Source organism: Callospermophilus lateralis, chromosome 2 (assembly GCF_048772815.1).
Source record: "Callospermophilus lateralis isolate mCalLat2 chromosome 2, mCalLat2.hap1, whole genome shotgun sequence".
Classification (NCBI taxonomy): Eukaryota; Metazoa; Chordata; class Mammalia; order Rodentia; family Sciuridae; genus Callospermophilus; species Callospermophilus lateralis.
The window spans coordinates 173,751,839-173,772,559 of record NC_135306.1 but is presented as its reverse complement, the minus strand read 5'-3'; positions in this window follow the sequence as shown (position 1 = coordinate 173,772,559).

The window sequence follows — 20,721 nt, the reverse complement described above, 5'->3', positions numbered from 1 at the left end:
GTGGGAAGGATTCAAACTGAAAAGCTTCTTCTCAGCAAAAGAAACAAACTGTGAGGTGAATAGAGAGCCTACAGAATGGGAGCAAATTTTTACCACACACACATCAGATACAGCACTCATCTCTAGGATATATAAAGAACTTAAAAAACTTAACACCAAAAAAAAAAAATGAATGGACACTTCTCAGAAGATGATATACAATCAATCAACAGTTATATGAAAAATTATTGAACATCTCTAGCAATTAGAGAGCTGCAAATCAAAACTACTCTAAGATTTCATCTCACTCCAGTCAGAATGGCAGCTATTAAGAATACAAACAACAATAACTCTGGGTAAGGATTTGGGGAAAAAGGAACACTCATACATTGCTGATGGAACTGCAAATTGGTGCAATCAATATGGAAAGCAATGTGGAAATTCCTTGGAAAACTTGGGATGGAATCACCATTTGATCCAGCTATCTCACTTCTTGATTTATACCCAAAGGACTCTAAAATGGCATACTATAGGGACACAGTCACATCACTGTTTATAGCAGTACAATTCTCAGTAGCTTAATTGTGGAACCAATCTAGATGCCCTTCTACAGATGAATAGATAAAAAACTTGTGGTATATATACACAATTGGATTTTACTCAACATTAAAAGAGAATAAAATCATGGCATTTTCAGGTAAATGGATGGAGTTGGAGAATATTATGCTAAGTAAAATAAGCCAGTCCCCCCAAACCAAAGGCTGAATGCTTTCTCTGATATGTGGATGCTGATCCATAATTGGGATGAGGAGGAGGCATGGGAGGAATGGAGGAACTTTAGATAGGGCCAAGGGAGGGAGGAGAAGGCAGGGGGCATGGGGATAGGAAAGATGGTGGAATGAGATGAACATCATTACCCTAAGTACATGTATGAAGACATAAATGATGTGACTCTACAATGTGAACAACAGGAGACATGAAAATTTGTGCTCTATACCTGTAATATGTATTGAAACACATTCTGCTGTCATGTATAACAAATTAGAGTAAATTAATGAAGTTTTAAAAAGAAAAGAGAAATAAACAAAAAACAAATACTTTTTATTCTAAACTTTAAATGAGAAATTAAATTCCATTAATTTTATATAGTCATTAACTTATAAGCCTGCTATTTTTTATTTTTTATTTTATACTAAAAAGACAATCTAATATGTATTAGAAATATATTTTATTTATTTCAATTTTCACAACTCATTTTGTATTCAAACTTCATTAAGAATTTGGTTCAATAAAATAGTTATAAAATCTCCCCCCACCAAAATGTCACCATCTGCAAACTATAGATGCTTATTGGCATAACTTTCTCATAATTAAGTTTATTTCACACAAACACAGAGTTGAATGTGTTTATATGAATTTCTTATCTGCCAAATAAGTTACATATACACAGCCAAATAACACTGAGGGGTACTGATTAACTGATAAATGAGAAAAACAACAAATTTAATATTAATTATATGCTTAACTATGGCTAAAACACTCTTCTAATTGTGCTGCTCATTTTAACCACTTAATTCTCAGAACAAATTTATGATAGATTTTCTTGTCGTCATTAACTAAAATAAAAGAAACAGACCCAAAGACATGGAATAATTCATGCAAGGTCAGACCTTTGGCATCTGTGGAAACAGAATATAATTGAGAACTTCTAGCTCAATAGTTGCCTCTGTTTACCTTTATGATAGTTCTTTTGAAAATGTCAAATTACCTTAAAATTGGCCTGAAGCTAACTCTAAATAGTGTTAGAGTTTACAATACTACAACCTATTATCAAACAAGCTGAAGCCTTCACTTAAGTGAATAATCATTAGCCAATCAGAAGAACCAACTTATCAAATATAATAGGCAGAGGCCTAGTTGTAGCTACTCAGGTGATTTATAGGAGCAGAGTATAATAAAACATAAATTAAAAACTAGGTCAAATCATGATATTCAACAAATAATGATATAAAATTTATCAATATCATTAAAATCTTAACATAAGCTTATAATGATTCCATAATAAGTGTCCTAATTAATTGTGAACAAATAAATGTTAATAAGTAATACAGATTTTGAGACATACTATTTGAATACATACTTTTGATCAGAGAAGGAGGCAAATACCCTAGGAAATATGCTGGTTTGCAGTATTTTCCATTTAATTAACCTTGGAACTGTATTTCTGTAGTTTAGTTCTTTTCCCTATTCAATCCTGTTCCTTACAAAGATAAAAAAAAGCAACACTACCAACACCATCCCCACCCCATCAAAACTTACTAGTTATCTGGAAGGTGAGACTGTAGCACAGTCATTATTCACAGAAGTTCTGTTCAGTGAAACATGGTGACACACACTGTTTGGTCATGAGACCAACTCTAAGCAATTAGATATGGAGCTTTCAAATAGCTTATTCCCTCTTCTCCTCCAAATCTTGTTTACCTTCCAGAGTGATGGTCCTGTATATGAATAGGAACACCAGCAGACACTGACACAAATTCACAGCAATCAGTAGTTCCATAAATCTTTCTGTAAATCTCTACAAAAACTTCCTTTTATATTCTTCATATCAACGTATGAATTATTGGCTATAAAAATTTAGTATCAAATATGAATTAGTCCAGAGAAGGACTAAATAGTGTGATTGTCTTAAGTTCTTCAAATCCCTGACAGTTTTTCTGTTCCTAGAGTCCTTTTGCAATTGTATAAGGGCTAGTTCTTAAATATATTCCTAGTACAATATGCTAAGTATTTTTCCTTTCCTTTCTGAACTCTGACAATAGTAGGACTGTTTCAAGTAGTTCCAGCAACTACTTGTTAAAGATGAGAGTCTGTAAATTTTTCTTATTCAACTAGATTCAAAAGCACAATGATACTGTAATCAGTGGTATACTAGCTAATGGAATTCATGAGAAACAAATACAAAAGTTACTTGAATTGTCACCCATAAACACTTGTATTATTGTGCAAGGCTTTAGGAGACAAAAATGCTGCTACAATGGCATATTTTTGTTGAAATAGAGTAGAAGACTTGCAAAGGTTAGTTGTTTGCTATTAAGTGTGTGGAAAAAATCACAGAGAGATATAGAAAGCTCAAGAATCTATAATCACAGCTTACTAAGGAATCAGACAATGTCTAAGATATTTCTGGAAGATATTCTTTTCTTCCTCTAGGGAAAGAGTTGAGAATTTTGAAAACTAGTCTCTAAATTAATATTTTGATTAGCTGCTTTGCAATGCAAATTGAGTTTCCATTCTCTTAGTGTCTTTTTCTTAAAAGTATGCATTGATTATGAAGGAATAGGACTTAGGAAATTGTAATTGAGATATGGGGACAAAATTCAATGAAGCAGGATATTTTACTCAATTTATTGCATTCCTCTGAACAAAAGATCTGAAGAGAACAATTCTAAGGAGAAAAACTTTATTTGGGTTTCATGGTTTCAGGGGTTTTCACAGTCCACAGATGGCCAACTCCATTCCTCTGTACCCAAGGTGAGGCAGAACATCAAGGTGAAAATGTGTGGCAGAGGAAAGCAGCTCAGGATATCACACCAAGAATTAGAGCCAGACTCTATGGAACAGACAAAATTTAAATCCCAAAGGCTCACCCCTAATGACTCACCTCCTTCAGTCACACCTTACCTGCCTCTAGTTACCATTCAGTTAACACCTATTAGGGGATTAATGTACTCATTAGATTAAGATTCTTATAAAACAATCATTTTATTCACAATCTTTGTTGCATTGTCTCATACATGAGCTTTTGGGGGATACCTCACATCTAAACCATAACAGAGGAAAACTTAAATACTTAAATTCTTTCAAGATTATCATGTCTGGAGAACCTTCTAATCCTGTGTCAGGTAGACTCTTGTCAGCTCCTATCACAAACAGGTCTTATCACGATTCTCCAGAGTATCTTTGGAGGTCAAAGTTTAGTTGAACAAAGTTTCCTTAGAAGATGCAAATAGTTTGCTAGGGTATATTCAAAGAATCCTTGAGAATATATACCTGGGTACTAATACTACAAGTATTTTTTCAGGGTAAAAGGTTTATAATGTTGAATTGTGTAAAATCTATTGTGTAGATGAGTGAACCAATATATTAACTCATGTGTCTGGAAGGTGGCATTAAAGTTTGCTTGATTTGTTTGTCAAAACCAAAGGAGGGCTATTTTAATTGATTTGAGACCTCCTAACGTCCTTGGAACTTTGTAGCAAACACTATCCAATTGCTCAAGGAGATCAGAATGTTAGAACACATACAGTATGCATGACTTGTTAACTGTCCTCTTTATCATTTGGAACTCAAAGCTTTGAAAAAATGTATTAATAAGGAAACAAAGTCAACAAAGACCTTAAGCACTCTGTCATGAATTTTTCTTTGGATAGGAATTACATAGGGAAACACTTTTAAATTGAATTTCTACATATGATTGAAATAATGTGCTTGATTTCAGAACAGCAGATGACAAGTACTGGCATTTAGTCCTCATAGACATTGTAAGCGTGGCTTCTGCTGTGTCTGAAAAAGACAAATATTGCTCAATATTTTGTGTTAGTTAATTTTTAGTGTTGAATGCAAGAGTGAAATAAATGGACATCCTACAAAAACTGTGTTTAGTTTATACTAACAAAAGAATTATAGGCAATAATAAGGAGGAGGCCAACATGACAGAATGCAATAAAGAGTTGTAGCCCTTTGACTAAACTTGAGTAGGTTCATAGAGATCTGTGAAAGGAGTGGTTGGGTGGTCCCACTTGAGTAAAGACTGGTACAGCAGAAAATATTGTATCATATTTTACCCTACCCTTTTTCAAGGGAATACACAGTCATTTATAAAAGTGTTGATGAATTAGAGAAGTGGAAATAATAAGATGTTTACTAAAATTTGAACTTATCTCTAAACTAACCTAAATACTGAAAAATTTTTTAAAAAAGTGCCAATCTGATCAAGCTGTCAGAGTATAGACTTTCAAAGTCAGGTAATTAAGGATCTTTTGGATCAATAGATTCCTAAACTTACCTCCATTACTATTTATCTACCTCTGGAATGCATAGGTGAATTTGACATGCTTAGCAATTAGAAAAGTGTCCATATGGCCTTCTTGAACTTTGGATTGGCTTTAATGGAAAATGAGAAGTCACTACAGTGTCTTCTTTATACCAAATTAAATCAAAAGGAGTACTAATATATTTAAGACACCATGTACATTGGTTCTGTCTTGATGAATTTGAAGATGTCAGGGTTGGTAAAACTTTCCATTTTGATTTCACATATTATATATACTAATTTTGCCACAACTACGATGGTCATTTTGATAACAACTCTCAGTGTCTATATGTTCCACTTAACTCTGCTACTTGGAGTTATAAGCACATCAATTGCCAGTATATATGTGACCACAATTATTACTGGTATTAAATAGATTATAGAACTAGTATAAGTGCTTACTAATTATATAAGAACTGTTCATATTCAAATTAATTTTAGAGTCTCTGATAGTTTAAAAATAAAGAACCAAATTATTTTGACAGTGATCCCATTGATAAGTATGTTCTCTACTCCTTTTCCTGAAATATGGTTTGATTACATATTATTTGACTTACAAAATAAAATGGAAGTGAGAATCAATGACTTTCAGCCCTGGTTCATAATAGGCCATGGATCTTTCCACTGGCTCTTGTGACACACTTATTCTTGGTAAAATGCCTAGGAGATCTTGATAGAACACATCCTTTATGTCATGAGATGTCCAAGCCACATTGAGAAGTTACATGTAAGTTAAAGATTCCTCAATCACTCCACTCCAGACACCACTTATGTAAATGAAAATGCTGCCTTTCTACTGAACACTCCATCATGAGCTCTTGTAGTACCTTGATACTTATAACAACTCAAGTTGGGATCTTTACAAATAAATCCCCATGCTTCATGGAGTATAGAAGAGCCATTTTTGTGCAGCTACATTTTTAATAACTGGTTTTCTGGGTGGGAGGAAGGAAAGATGCAGCCCTGTTTTTTTGCATTTTCTAATTTCATGGTGTGTAAATATCGCTACCAGAGCCATTAGATAATTTCAAGCTACCAATGAAGTATCACTGAGCATGAATTTCAGAAGAAATATACACAAACAGCTTTCTCTAGTCAGTTAAGACCTCTCTAGCACACCATTGAAAATTTGTGAATTTCTGAATCACAGAATGCATGCATATAATATAATCTTTTTTTTAAAATAGCATTAAATACTGAAGGAGTTTGTTATAGAGAAATAACTCATGGAGTAGGCCTTAGGATATTGTATTTCTCTACTCAGTGTTATATTCCTTGTCAAAAGTATAATTTGTTCTTTAAAAAACTACAAAAACCTCATAGTGTCTATATTTTCCTTCTATCAAAGACATTATATATGTAGCATGTGATATTCATTACTCTGTAACATTAAATTATACTTTCTTTAAAAACCAAACAAACAAACAAAAAACAAGAATACATTTTCTTGCCTTAATTGCTGTGTCTGCCTGGAAGTCTTTTAGCTGCATTTTCCTGATATTTCAGTTACGTGGCTGCAATAGTCCCACATTGCCTGCAATGATACATCCCATGACCTCCTAGTAGATGACCAAAGCCACAAATAGAACTGGACCTCATATGGACAATACTTTCCCATCATACATACCTGCCTATTATAAAGGCTAAATTATAATTTAGCCACCTAAGAGAGTAACAACAACTAAAAATAAAGTAAGACAATTATAACCTTATAATAAAATACACTATAATAAAAGCTATGCCAATGTGGCATCTCTCCTTCTCTCCCATCTCTTTCTTACAGAACCTTTTATTGTGTTGTGCTCACAGTTCTTTTATTGATGGGTAACAAACTGCAGAAAAAAATTATGGGTAAGGGTGACTATTGTATTAGAAATATCACCCAAGATGTCAAACATATCCAGATTATAACCACAAAAAGGAATTATCTAATATTTGTAACAATTGCAAAGGTCACAGGAGGTAAATTTCCTACAACTCATTGTGTACAGAACGAGGCATATTCATAAACACACACGCATATTAGACTGTCTGATAGTTTTCAAAAATTGACAGCTGGTATTTAGAATAATTCCAAAGTAGGAAATGTTTTGCTGTTTTTTTTCTTTTTTTTTTTTTTTCTTCTTTTTCTTTTGACTACACTTATTTTTCTTAGGACGGTGTTACTAAACAAGCAGCAGTTTGATATGCATAATGACCTCCTGTCTTAGTAAAAAAACCACAAGTACAATATACATTCAGCAAATAAAATAAAACAGTATGTGATGAAAAGGACATACAAATGCATTAAATAAAGCCAGTCATAAAATTATAAAATGTAAAATATTTGCTCTGAGAATGTATAAACATCTTAAATCTTTTTCAAGATGTCTATAAAGCAAAATAAGAAATTTATACCATATCCTAGTTAATGCATCAGATTATTATTTGGCCATCCATATCCTTTAAAAAAGATCTGCTTATAATAAACTCATGGTCTTAATTCATTTTTCATCTACTTTTTATATCAGCCAAATTCTATACTTTAGTTTCTCTGAATTTGCTCTCAACTTACTTGTGAGGCCAACATGTTTAGTCACATTAAAAGAGAGAAACAGATACAGTAATTATTTGGGGGACATTGTAGTGAAAGTAACAGGATTTTGGAAGGCAATCTAGTAATTAAGAACTACATAAAAAAGAAAATAAGTCAAAGTCAATATGTGCATGAGTCTGTTTGCCAAGTATAGTCTATGTCATTGTTAAAAATAAAGTGGTGGCAACAGAGTGGTATATGTAGTCACCATTACCGATGTTACTGTTGGTGGAGGGGCTGGAGGTATGCCTCAGTTGGTAGTGGGCTTGCCTCTCATGCACAATTCAATCCCCAGCAACACATACACATACACACACAAAAATTCACTGATGTGACTATTGGGTAGAGAAACAAAGCTAAAAGTATGCATGTGTTGGTGTCAGGATTTAAGGCAACTGCAAAGGAAATATCATCCTAAAGACTCCAGTGGCACAGGCTTCTCAAAAAGTCTCTTATTCCCTTCATATCAGATACTTCATCCTCAGAAAGCCTTACTTAAATGCTTAAGGGACTTGACTGCTTAAAGTTATATATTAATCTTGACAGATAATCATACCTACACTTTTATAGACAATACTTTCTCCTTAAAAGTGTGGCTGTTTCAGTGAAATAGAAAAGTCTCCATTTCATTACTTTCCTAAAAAGTATACCTTGAGAAAAAATCTACAATTTCTATAAACACTCTTGAGCATTTTCTGTGCAGTGTTGTTAATATCTTCATTCCTGTGCTAGAGATACCATTGCCAGTGTTCAAAAGAAGGTTAAATTGTATGCCTAGAATGATAATGGAATTTGCTTTCAAATTCAGTTTTTATCAGAGTTTATTTTTTTTTCTCTATATCATATTGCCTCATTTCTGTTTAATAATTTATAAGCATAATATAGAGAAAAGATATTTCAAATATAAATCTCTATTTTTTATTTTAAATTTATTTATTTATTTATGCTAATTTGTTATACGTGACAGCAGAATGCATTTCAATTCATAATATACATATAGAGCACAATTTTTCATGTGTCTGGTTATACACAAATTAGAGTCACACAATTTGTGTCTTCATACATGTACTTAGGGTAATGATGTCTATCTCATTCCACCATTTTTCCTACCCACATGATCCTTCCCTTTCCCCCTTCGCCTTTGTACTATCTAAAGTTCTTCTATTCTCCATATTTTAACAAGTTGAAATATTATTTATGCTAAAATAATAAAAAAGCTCAAATTTATTTTTTAAATATCATTTTCAGGAATCAAACCTGACATTAGCATGACATCTGAAAACTCAGCCACACTGCTTTCAGTTACATAATATAACCTATGAGTGAAAATAATTTAAGTGGGTTATTGAAAATTATATGAAATATTAAAACTTTTGTTAGAGTCTGTTTAAAGTAGTTTGTGATACTCAGTCTAAACACCCTATGGTTTCTCTGCATCATTCCAGATTTTGAGTTTTAAAAAATCATTAATAATAACCTCTCTATATGAGAACATATAATCCAAACCAAGGATTTCGGGTTCCACATAATTCATCTGTCTCTCCAGCATTCTTATTCAAATAAAACCATCTGAATTTCTATGGAAAGAAAAGGGAATCACAGATATTCATAACAGATATTCATAATCTTACCTTGAAACTAGGTGCTGGCTTACATCTTAAGTCTCAAGGACCCATATGCAGCCATCCCCTGCTCCCAAGAACACTGACCAGTGTGGTATAAATTCCTCTCCATCCCATTATTATTAGTCATGGTGGCTTCCTCAAGTTTTAACTAAAGACATCTTCTGAAGCTAAACTTCTTTATAGAAGATAGAAAACAACTTTGCTTTGCCCATTTATCCAAAACAACAACTCTTCATTCAAACTCCCTAGTTTCTTTACTAATAAAAAATCACGACTCCTTCCTCACAAACAGCAGCATGGTAAGTGTACTGGTCTGCCTGGATGGCATAACAAAGTGTCATTGGCTGGGTGGCTTTAACAACAGAAGTGTATTTTCTCACAGTTCAGGAGACTAAAAGTCCCAGATTAAGGTAATAACCAATTTACTTCTTGATGAAGTCTTTTCCTGCCTCCACAATGGCCATCTTCTTGTTTGCAATGCTCTCACATGGCCTCTACACACACACACACACACACACACACACACACACACACAGAATCTTTTACTTTTCTATAATGCAAATAATTCTATCAGATTAGGACTAGAATTTATTTTTCAGAATTTTTGCAAATGTGAATTTGATTTATTTAATGGACAAATAGGGTGAATATCCAGGTAGATCATGAATTTCATCTTGACTGTTTTTCATAACTTGAAGTTTTAGAGTAATTGGCATATTTCTTTAACTTGGCAAGTTGCTCATAGAATTGTTACTGTCCTTTAAATCATAAAGTAAACATAGAGTAAACAGTAATGACAGAGTAAACAGTAAAATCACCCATTTAATTTATAGTATTCGTGACTTACTTTTTCAATTGTCATTTTTCCATTACATTTCTTATTTCCTGTGTAATTATATTGGATGTGAGTTTCTTAAAAAAAAAAAAAAAAAAAAATATATATATATATATATATATATATATATATATATATATATATATATATATAATTTTTATGGTGTTTATTTGGTATTCACTTTTCCAATGGTTTTTTTGTTGTAGTTTTATTTATAAAGATATTTTAGGTTTTTACCAAAATTGAGAGGAAGGTACACATATTTCCCATACACTCTCTTTTCCCAAATATGCATAGTCTACTCCATTATCAACATCTCTTGCTAGAGTGGTATGTTTGTTACAACTGGAGAAGCTACATCATTATCATTTGGAGTCTATAGTTTAAATTAAAGTTAATTCTTGAGATTGTATATTCAATGAGTATTGACAAACTGTTGATGACATTTACCCACAACTGTAGACAGAATAGTTCCACAGTTCTAAAAATCCTATGTGTTCTGCCTCTTCATTGATTCCCCATTCTGACAATTCCTGATATTTTACCACCCCCGCAGTTTACCTTTTCCAGAACATCATGTAGTTGGACTCTTACTCAATGTAATTTTTTTACAGATGGTCTTCTACCACTTAAGAAATATGTATTTAAGTTTCCTCTATATTTGTTTGTGACTTGATGAGTCATCATTTTTTAACACTGGTTGATTTTTTTTATTTGTCCATCCACTTACTGAATAATAGCTTGGTTGTTTCTAAGATGTAGCAATTATTAATATAGCTACTATTAATATCTATCTGCAGGTTTTGTAGTGAAAATAAGTTTTCCAATACAAGGGGCATAATGCCTTGATTGTATGGTAACAATGTCTTTGAGTAGTAATGATAAAATTTTCTATTTAATAAAGTTGCTAATGTGTTAACTCTCAGCTCTGGAAATTCATGTGTTTTTGTTTCCTTTGGTTGTTGCTTCACTGCTTATATATATTCTTGAACTTGAACTGTTTTTTACCAACTCAGCTTGCTATATTTATAACAGTTTTTATGGTGTTTATCTGTGTTATTTTCTTAATAATGTTCTAGGTATTATCATATACATATATAACCTATAATTATCTAAAGATATCAAAGTTTTATCACTTCTATTGAGTCCTACAAAATGACTCCTGGAGTTATTTATCCTAAGCCTCTAATTATAGTGAAATATTTTTCTTTGCTCATTATCATATTTAATTTTAGTATCAAATAACAAATTTTAGTGTGTAAAATTGATGAGGAGACAGAAATCTATCATTATTTTTGGACATTTTATGTTTCTTTCTTTTTTATATTTCTAAGCTTTCTGCTGTTTTTTCTTCTATTTATTATGATTTATGGGTAGCTATGATGATAGACTATTAGGTTTTTATTCTTCATCTGAGACTGGATTTATTCTTCTGTTCTTTCTGAGAAATATTTCACTAGGTATATGATTCCCATTGACAGTTATTTTTCTTTCATTACTTGCAAGATGCCATGTTACTTCCTTTGTCTTTCATGGTGGCACATGAGAATCCCAAAGACCTTGTTGTTTAAATTTTTCTTTATAGGTTATTTCATATTATTTATATAGGTGATTTGGGGTGTTCTTTTTTCAAGATCATTGATTATTTCATTGGTCATTGATTGTGGTTGAGTCCTTTTATTTTAACATTCTTCATGTATTTTGTTTTTTCAGTTTTATGATTTATAGTCAGCACTTTCTCTTATCTTCTATTGGTGGGCTGAGCTTTTTTTTATCTTTTTTCACTTATTTCAAATTTATTTTTATTTGGTTGTTAAAGTATTTTGTTATGGTTAATTTAAAATATTTAATTGTTCAAACCTCTGATTCTTATCCCTATTGACATCTAGAGATTGTCTTTTCTCATCCAAGTTATGGATTTTTTGATTCTTGACATGATCAATTATTTCAGATTTTATTTTGTACTTGATATTTTGGCTATTGCTCTGTACGACTCTCTTTTATTTATTTATTTATTTATTTTTAGGCAACTATTTATTCTGTTTATTATTATTTTGACATTTGGTAACTACGAAAGATTTTATACATCCATCTTTTCCCCTAAGAGTAGACATTAAATGCTATTTGGATGATCTCTGGTTTTTCAGGAACTCAGCTCTGATGCCATGTTTTTGGCAGATGGCATGACTTTATGAACAGTTTCTAGCTCTGGATTACACAGTTTTATCACTTCTATTGAGTCCTACAAAATTGCTCCTGGAGTTCTTTATCCAAAGCCTCTAAATATGATTTTAGTGGAATATTTTCCTCTGCCTAATATCATATTTGATTTTGGTATCAAATAACAAATTTTAGTGTGTAAAATTGATGATGAAACAGAAATCTATCTATTGTGCACTTTATAACCCATGGACTCTGTCACTATAATATTGGATGCTTCATGAAATAAGCTGTTGATTGAAAGAAAACCTCATAAACATTATTGCATAATGAAAAACAAATCTGGCCTTTCTCAGTTTTTCGCATAGTGTTCTAAGGTAACCATGAAATATCCAGTGGTTTTCAAAATAAAAGAAACTTAAAAAGAGATAAGAAAAAATTCATAGGAACTTCTTTCTAGGATTCTCAAAGAAAACAAGATGACATTCAATCAATCAACAAATATATGAAAAATTGTTCAACATCTGTAGCAATTAGAGAAATGCAAATCAAAATTATTCTAAGATTTCATCTCACAACAGTCAGAATGGCAACTATTAAGAACAAAAATGACAATAAATGTTGGCAAGGATGTGGGAAAAAGGCACCCTCATACATTGCTGGTGGGACTGCAAATTGGTGCAGCTAATATAGAAAGCAGTATGGAGATTCCTTAGAAAACTGGGAATAGAACCACCATGTGACCCAGCTATCCCACGGCTTGGTCTAGCTTAAAATAAACTTAAGCTAGGACTTAGAAAGGACTTAAAATCAGCATACTATAGTCATACAACAACATCAATGTTCATAGCAGCACAATTCACAATAGCTAAATTCTGGAATATTATCTTTTTAAATCATTTACTTTATCAGGCAGTTAACCTGTTTAGGTTAGCAGGATTGATGCTACGCTTCTAATTTGATATTCATTTTAAATAGTGCAATACACTAAGAACTTTATTGATCAATTTTAAATGTATTTAATAAAAGTATTTGGGTTTTTGTCCAAAGTGAAAACATTAAAATTAGATTTTTTTTTCTGGGTAATTGGGATTGAATTTAGGGGCACTTGACCACTGAGCCACATCTCCAGCCCTATTTTGTATTTTATTTAGAGATAGGGTCTCATTGAGTTGCTTAGCATCTTTATTTTGCTGAGTCTGGCTTTGAACTCGAGATCCTCCTGCCTTAGCCTCCCAAGCTGCTGGGATTACAAGCATGTACCACCATGCCTGGCAGGAATTGCTTGTTGCCCCCAAATCGTATTGCCAGTATTTTCCACTTACTAAAAACCATACTTCCTAGTGGTAATATGATTACAACCAAAAGTCTCAGAAAAAAAAGATTTTAAAAGTATATTTAAAAGCTTTGTCACTAAAATATACTGAAAGTATATTAATTCATTAATCTCACATACCTCTTTTACTTGTATGGAAAAGATAGGATTTTGGGGATGACTGCTCACAATCTCCATCCATATAATGTATGCTTGTGATGTACATTTACAGAGTTAATGAATTATTTATATGTTTATTTTCTTAATACACTATGGTCAGTCTGTCTCATGATATATAACTCACTAATTCACTATTAGAATCTGTTGGGAAATTATCATGCATAAATAACTGGGCTAGATAATGAAAGGAAGCAAGTTGGAGCCACCAGAGATCAACCAAATGTTTGGTGCATCAAGAGAGCTGAGGATTAGAAGATCAATAAATGCAAAGTAAAGACATGGCTGCAGTCAACAGCATGTCTCAGACTCCCTGTAATTGCATTTATTTATTAAACACTATTTAGTACAGAGAAGTTGATTGGTCAGTCCCAAACCCCAGTTCTGATTTGCCGTGTTCTTAATTTCTGTATTTCAAAATAGAATATTGTTCTAAAATTGGCAAACAGAATTATAGATGTATTGAACATCCTCAGATTTCTCCTTTGGGATTCTTTTCAGAATTCTCAACTAACAACTTAAGGTTTAACATAGTCCAGGGGCCAATGGTAAACCCACAGCAGCAAAGCAGGAATGGTTTGATTGGCCTTCACTTTAAGAAGATAATGTTAGGGGAAAGAATTGTGGCTCAGCAGTAGAGCTTCACAGTTCGAGGACCTGGGTCAGCACCACATAAAAATAAATAAGCAAAATAAAGGTATTGTGTCTAACTACAACCAAAATATAAATATTCAAAAAGAAGAAGATAATGTTAAAACCATAGAAGTATATCTGTAATCAATCTGGTTTTTAATAATGCAATGGGAAATATAAAAAAATATCCATCCATGGTAAAATATTTCTCCATTAAAAACACTCTTCTTGAATTTCTAAGTGTATTTTGTTATTACCATTGCTTTTAAGTAATACAATCAGTTTAGATCAAGGCATTTTATCATTTATCTTGTAATAACATTTTACTGTATGTGGAAGTTTATGCAGATACTCCCAGTTGACAGACCCTGATGCATACCCATGTAGTTTTCTTCCCTCTTTTAGAGGATATTGTTTCATATACATTTGAATTTTTTTCAGATACAGCTATATCTTCAAAAGGAGTGGCAGTATACATTCTTGTATTTAAGCAAAAAATAACATGAGAAGCAACCAAGAGAGATTATTTAAACAACAACAAAAACAACAAAAACCTTTTATTACTTAGAATATGAAATTCTATTTGGTCCATTTAGGGTATTATACATTTTTAAATTTTAAGATAATTAAACATCAGACTTCAGGTATGATATACTATTTGTTAAGTATATATCTTATTTCATTTTTAAAAAATTGACAAAGTGAAATGACAGGTTTAAAACTAAAATGTATTCTTAATTTTGGTTATTTAAGACTAAATCATGGGGCTGGGGATGTGGCTCAAGCAGTAGCACGCTCACCTGGCATGTGTGCGGCCCGGGTTCGATCCTCAGTACCACATACAAACAAAGATGTTGTGTCCGCCGAAAACTAAAAAATAAATATTAAAATTCTCTCTCTCTCTCTGTCTCTCTCTCTCTCTCTCTTTAAAAAAAAAAGACTAAATTATAGTGAATTCTGTTTTCTGCTTCCTCATGTACAGAATTTGAAAGTTTTATGCATTCTCCTAATAAAAAATAAAAGTCTGAAAAATTTGAAAAGTCAGTAATTCTTAGATTTGTAAGAAACGGGAGGTAATGTTAAACCACTGCCCCCAACATTGGACAGACAGGTGAATACAGAGAACAAATTATCAGAGCAGGATCTTCTGAAGGAACTAGTGTTGGATTGGAAGATGGGAATTTGATAGCTGGAGGCTCCCATGTGGGCAAGTCTGAGAGTTAAAATTCCAGGAATATAATAGAAAGTTTCATTGGCTCTATTGAGATCACATGCCAATCATTACACCAATAATTGAGATTATGTGAATTGAATATTCTTATAACTTTATCTGGATTAAATTTCTGCCCCTTGTGTCTGTGGAGTGAAGAGGCACCATCATGTCAGGTTGAGTTACCATACCTATGTAGAGTGTGTTAAGATTATTCATCATAGAAAATGAGATGGATATTTATTTCAATTAAATGGTGAAACAAAGTAAACAGTAAAACACAAAAATCAGTTCCCTATATGTATTCTTATTTAATTTTTAAAAAATGTAATATTAACTTAGAAAACATTATTAACAATACTATTATAAAATTTCTATATATGCACATTTTTCTGTCTTTATTCATACTGCCACATTGTTTTGCCAAAGGATGATACATAATCTAGAAGCACATAGGACATTTGAATCAACTATTTTCACATTAACTTCACCATTTTTAATATTATTTTACTTTTATATTAAAGTAATTTATGAAAGTTATAACTCATGCTTTAAAAACATTATTTGAAACATAGTCTAGTAGATGCAATGAATAATTTTAGACACACAACTTCTGTATTATTATTTTTCATATTCGTTGTCTCTTTATACCTTTTCTCCACTCAACTATTAAATGTTTGGTTTTGTATTCTGAAAATAAATAATCAATATATAAATGAGATTATCACATGTCTACCATTTAAGTTAATATACTTCTCCATTTTTATATCTTTTAAAATGTATTAATCCTTTATTATGAAATTATCAGACAGGATGCAATCACTTACTGAGCTGTGGACTAAATATATATGGTAAACAGAAGATCTACACACATGTTTCATGGAGTTAATTGTGTTATTAAACTTGTTTACATTTATACACTGTTTATAGTAAACTATAAAATGATCCCTTTTCTAATTTTTATATAAATTTACATCTTTAAAACAGTGTTTTTGCTGGGTGCGGTGGTGCACATCTGTAATCCCAGTGGCTCAGGAGGCTTAGGCTGGAGGACCACAAGTTTAAAGCCAGCCTCAACAAAAGTGAGGCACTAAGCAACTCAGTGAGACCCTGTCTCTAAATAAAATACAAAATAGGGCTGGGGATGTGTCTCAGTGGCCCAGTGCCCCTGAATTCAATCCCTGGTACACCAACTCCCCCCAAAAAGTATTTTTATTGGCTGTGATTGATATTGCTCAAAGTGTGTCTTCCTGCACTTGTGCCAATACAACATAAATTCAATATTCTGTGAACCAAGTTATTAATCAAGTATGATTAGAAATATTTGTGCTGAATTAAGACAAATCTTTTTTTCTTAATGCAATTCTTTACATCTAACATTTCACTTGATAAAATAAATCTTTAAGAAAGAAAAATGGTGAGTCGTAATTTCCAAGTATTTAAACCATAAAGCCTTTTCCCTGAATCAATATCATTTAAGTACTAGTAGAACAATTTGAGAAAATTTGTAGTAGTATAACATTTTTGGTCTTTTAAAAATAGTTAGTTCTATTATTTATATAAAGTATCCTCTAATACATAGCATAAATTGCAGATATGAATTATAAAATGATATGATAAAATTATGTATTCAATTGTTTCAATACAATTATTAAATATACTTTTGCTGCATTATTAATATTACTAGCATACTTTAAATTGGTATGTAATATTATATTTTACTGAAATTCTCTTCTGAAAAATAATTTTATAGTAGATATTCAACAAATATTGAATAGTACATATTTACCTTTTTTTTTTTTCCTTCCGGAGTGGGACTGAATTCAGAGTCACTTTACCAATGAAATACATACATCCTGAGCTCTTTTTAAAATAAAATCTGTGATATTTTGTTATACCCCAGCTAAGTTATTGATGTAATTGAGGAAAACTCACAAAGGGGCAATATATAATTTATTTTTATATGGTAGAATATTATGTACACCCATTAGGTGAAAGCTCATATTTTATAGTGATACTTTAAAATTATTCTGTTTAATGATTTTAAAATATTTACTGATTAATGTAGTTTGGAGAAGTATTTCCAAATATTTCATTCATTTGGGTGTGTGTTGTATTTTTCTGGTACTATTAAAATTAAGAAAAAGGCTCATTTTTTGTTCTTTCTAGATATAGATGACTGTAGAGTGTATTTTGACATATTGTACATACATAAAATAAGTATATCTTGTTCCAATTATGATGTCACTATTGTATTTCTATATGATATGAGTTACATTGTTTTTATGTATTCATACATAAGGATTAAAAAGATATGTCCAATTCATTCTAGTGTCTTTTCTATTTCATTCCCCTCCCTTCCCTTTATTTCCCTTTTGTCTAGATCAATTGGCTTCTAATCTTCCCCTCCCTTGTTGTGGGTTACATTCCCCATATAAGCAAAAACATTCTCCCTTTGGTTTTTTGGGGGGACTTGCTTATTTCACTTAGCATGATATTCTCTATTTCCAACCATTTACCTGCAAATGCCATAATTTCATTCTTCTTTATGGCTGAGTAGTTTTCCATTGTGTTTATATACTACATTTTCTTTATAGATTCATATACTTTAGGACATTTAAGTTGGTTCCATAGCTTAGCTTTTGTGAATTGAGCTGCTATAAAGATTTATGTGGCTCTATCACTGTAGTATGCTGATTTTAAGTCCTTTGGATATAAACCAAGTAGGGGAATAGGTAGGTCAAATGGTGGTTCTATTCCAAGTTTTCTAAGGAATCTCCGTGCTGCATTGAAGAGTGGTTGCACCAATTTGCAGTCCCACCTGCAATGTATAAGTGAATTTTCCCCCCACATCATCACCAACATTGATTGTTATTTATATTCTTGATAATTCCAATTTGGGATGAGATGGAATCTCAATGTAGTTTTGATTTGGATTGCTAGAAATGTTTAATATTTTTTCAGTTTTTTTTTTTTACCATTGATATTTCTTCTTATATGAAGTGCCTGTTCAGTTCTTTAGCCTATTTATTGATTGGCTTCTAATCTTCCCCTCCCTTGGGCATTGTTTGTTTGTTTGTTTATTGGGGGAGTTTTAATTTTTTTGAGTTCTTTATATATCCTTGAAATTACTGTTCTATCTGAGGTGGTGGTGGTAAAGATATTCTCCCATTCTGTAGGCTCTCTGTTCACATTCTTGATTGTTTCCTCTGAAGTAGAGAGGATTTTTTGTTTGATATTGTCCCTATTATTGATTCTTAATTTTTTGGGGGGGGGAGTCTTACTGAGGAAGTTGGTTCCTAATCCAACATGGTGAAGAGTTGGTCCTATTTTTTCTTCTAGTAGTCACAGAGACTCTGGTCTAATGTCTAGGTCCTTGGATCCACTTTGAGTTGACTTTTGTACAGGGTGAGAGACAGAGGGTTCAGTTTTATTTTACTACATATGCATTTCCAGTTTTCCCCACACCATTTGTTAAAGAGGCTATGTTTTTCCCAGTGTATATTTATGACACCTTTTTCTAGTATGAAACAAATGCTCTGGCTAGTTTTTAAGGACTATGTTGAATAGGAGTGGTAAAAGAGGGCATCCCTTCCTCATTCTAATTTTTAGAGGGGAATGCTTTAATTTTTCTCCTTTTAGAATGATGTTGGCCTTCAGTTTAGCTTATATAGCTTTTACAATGTTGAGATATGTTCTTACTATCCCTAGTTTTTCATAGGGCTTTGAGCATGAATTGATGCTCTATTTTGTCAAGAAAAGGCTCTTTTATTCATACTTGAAAAATATCTGTCATATGTGAAATCATATGCAATTGAACTCAATCTTGCTTATATTATTGTATATATTTTAAATAAAATATAGATATAAATTAGAGATAAATATCAGAATTATTTTTAGATCAAAGGTTATAGTTATAAAGATATATTGCAGGTTTTATCCAAAATTACTAAATCTACCCAAAATTTACTTTAGTCATGCTGTTTTGAAACACTTTCAAATCATTTTCTCAAATATATGGAGAATAATTTTAATAAATTAGAGACACGTTTTTCTTATACATTATTCAGAATGATCATAAATCTTAATAAATTTGGCTCTGAATTAATTTAGCTTGTTTATAAAGCATTATACATGCTCCACCTAGCTTCTTAAAAATAAACTTTCAGTATTCTCTCACATATTTAAAATATGGATCCCAGAAATCTCAAGGATACTGGAAAAACTGAATATCTAGGTATAAAGACTTCATGCCAAGCTCTTCTTGTAATTCACTTTGTAACAAGAGGCCAATTATTTTAACATTGTATATGCAGGACAAATGCTGAATTGTACAGTATTCACACACTTTCTAATAGATAGTTATCAGCACTTTGATAAAACAAACACAACCTGGATTCTAGGGGCTGCTGACCATCACTCAGATCTGACTAATCTGAAGTCCACGTGTGGCAATGATCACATTTTCAGTGATTGATACTAACCCAAACTAGATCAACAGAACCAATTGTGAAGCTTTGCTGAAATTCTTGAGAAAGAGAAGTTTCCTTCCTGCTGAAGTTTTGAAGGGAATGCAATTTTAGTTAATGGCTTGCTGACATCTCTATCACAGTCTGGCAGAGTCTGACAGAGAACAAAGCCAATAAAGAAGAACCATGAAGAGAGAAATGAGGCAAAAATAATATTCCACAAATGATATTCATTATTGTAAATTTCCCAGAGCTGATAAATTTTCCTTAGTGCAATCATGGAATGTTCTCCCACATACTTGCATTATAGCCAAATTAAACCTGGCAATTAAAAATCAAGAGTCTTTTTGATGTGCATATTGATTGATATTTTTATTCATATTAATGGAAAAAAGCAAATTGAATCAAATAAGACCTGCAGAATATTTACTTGCTCATTGTAGATGAAAATAACTTCTTTGCAGAACTACATGTAATTTTTGAATACTCTATAGACTATTTTCTCAACATTTGTAATATAACAGTGTAAACAGTATATAGCTAAAGATATAGTGCACTTTAGTATGATTTGCACTACTGATTTTTTTTTATCATTCTAGACAATCAAGACAAAAATGAATTAAACATTTTATCTACCAATTTCTATTA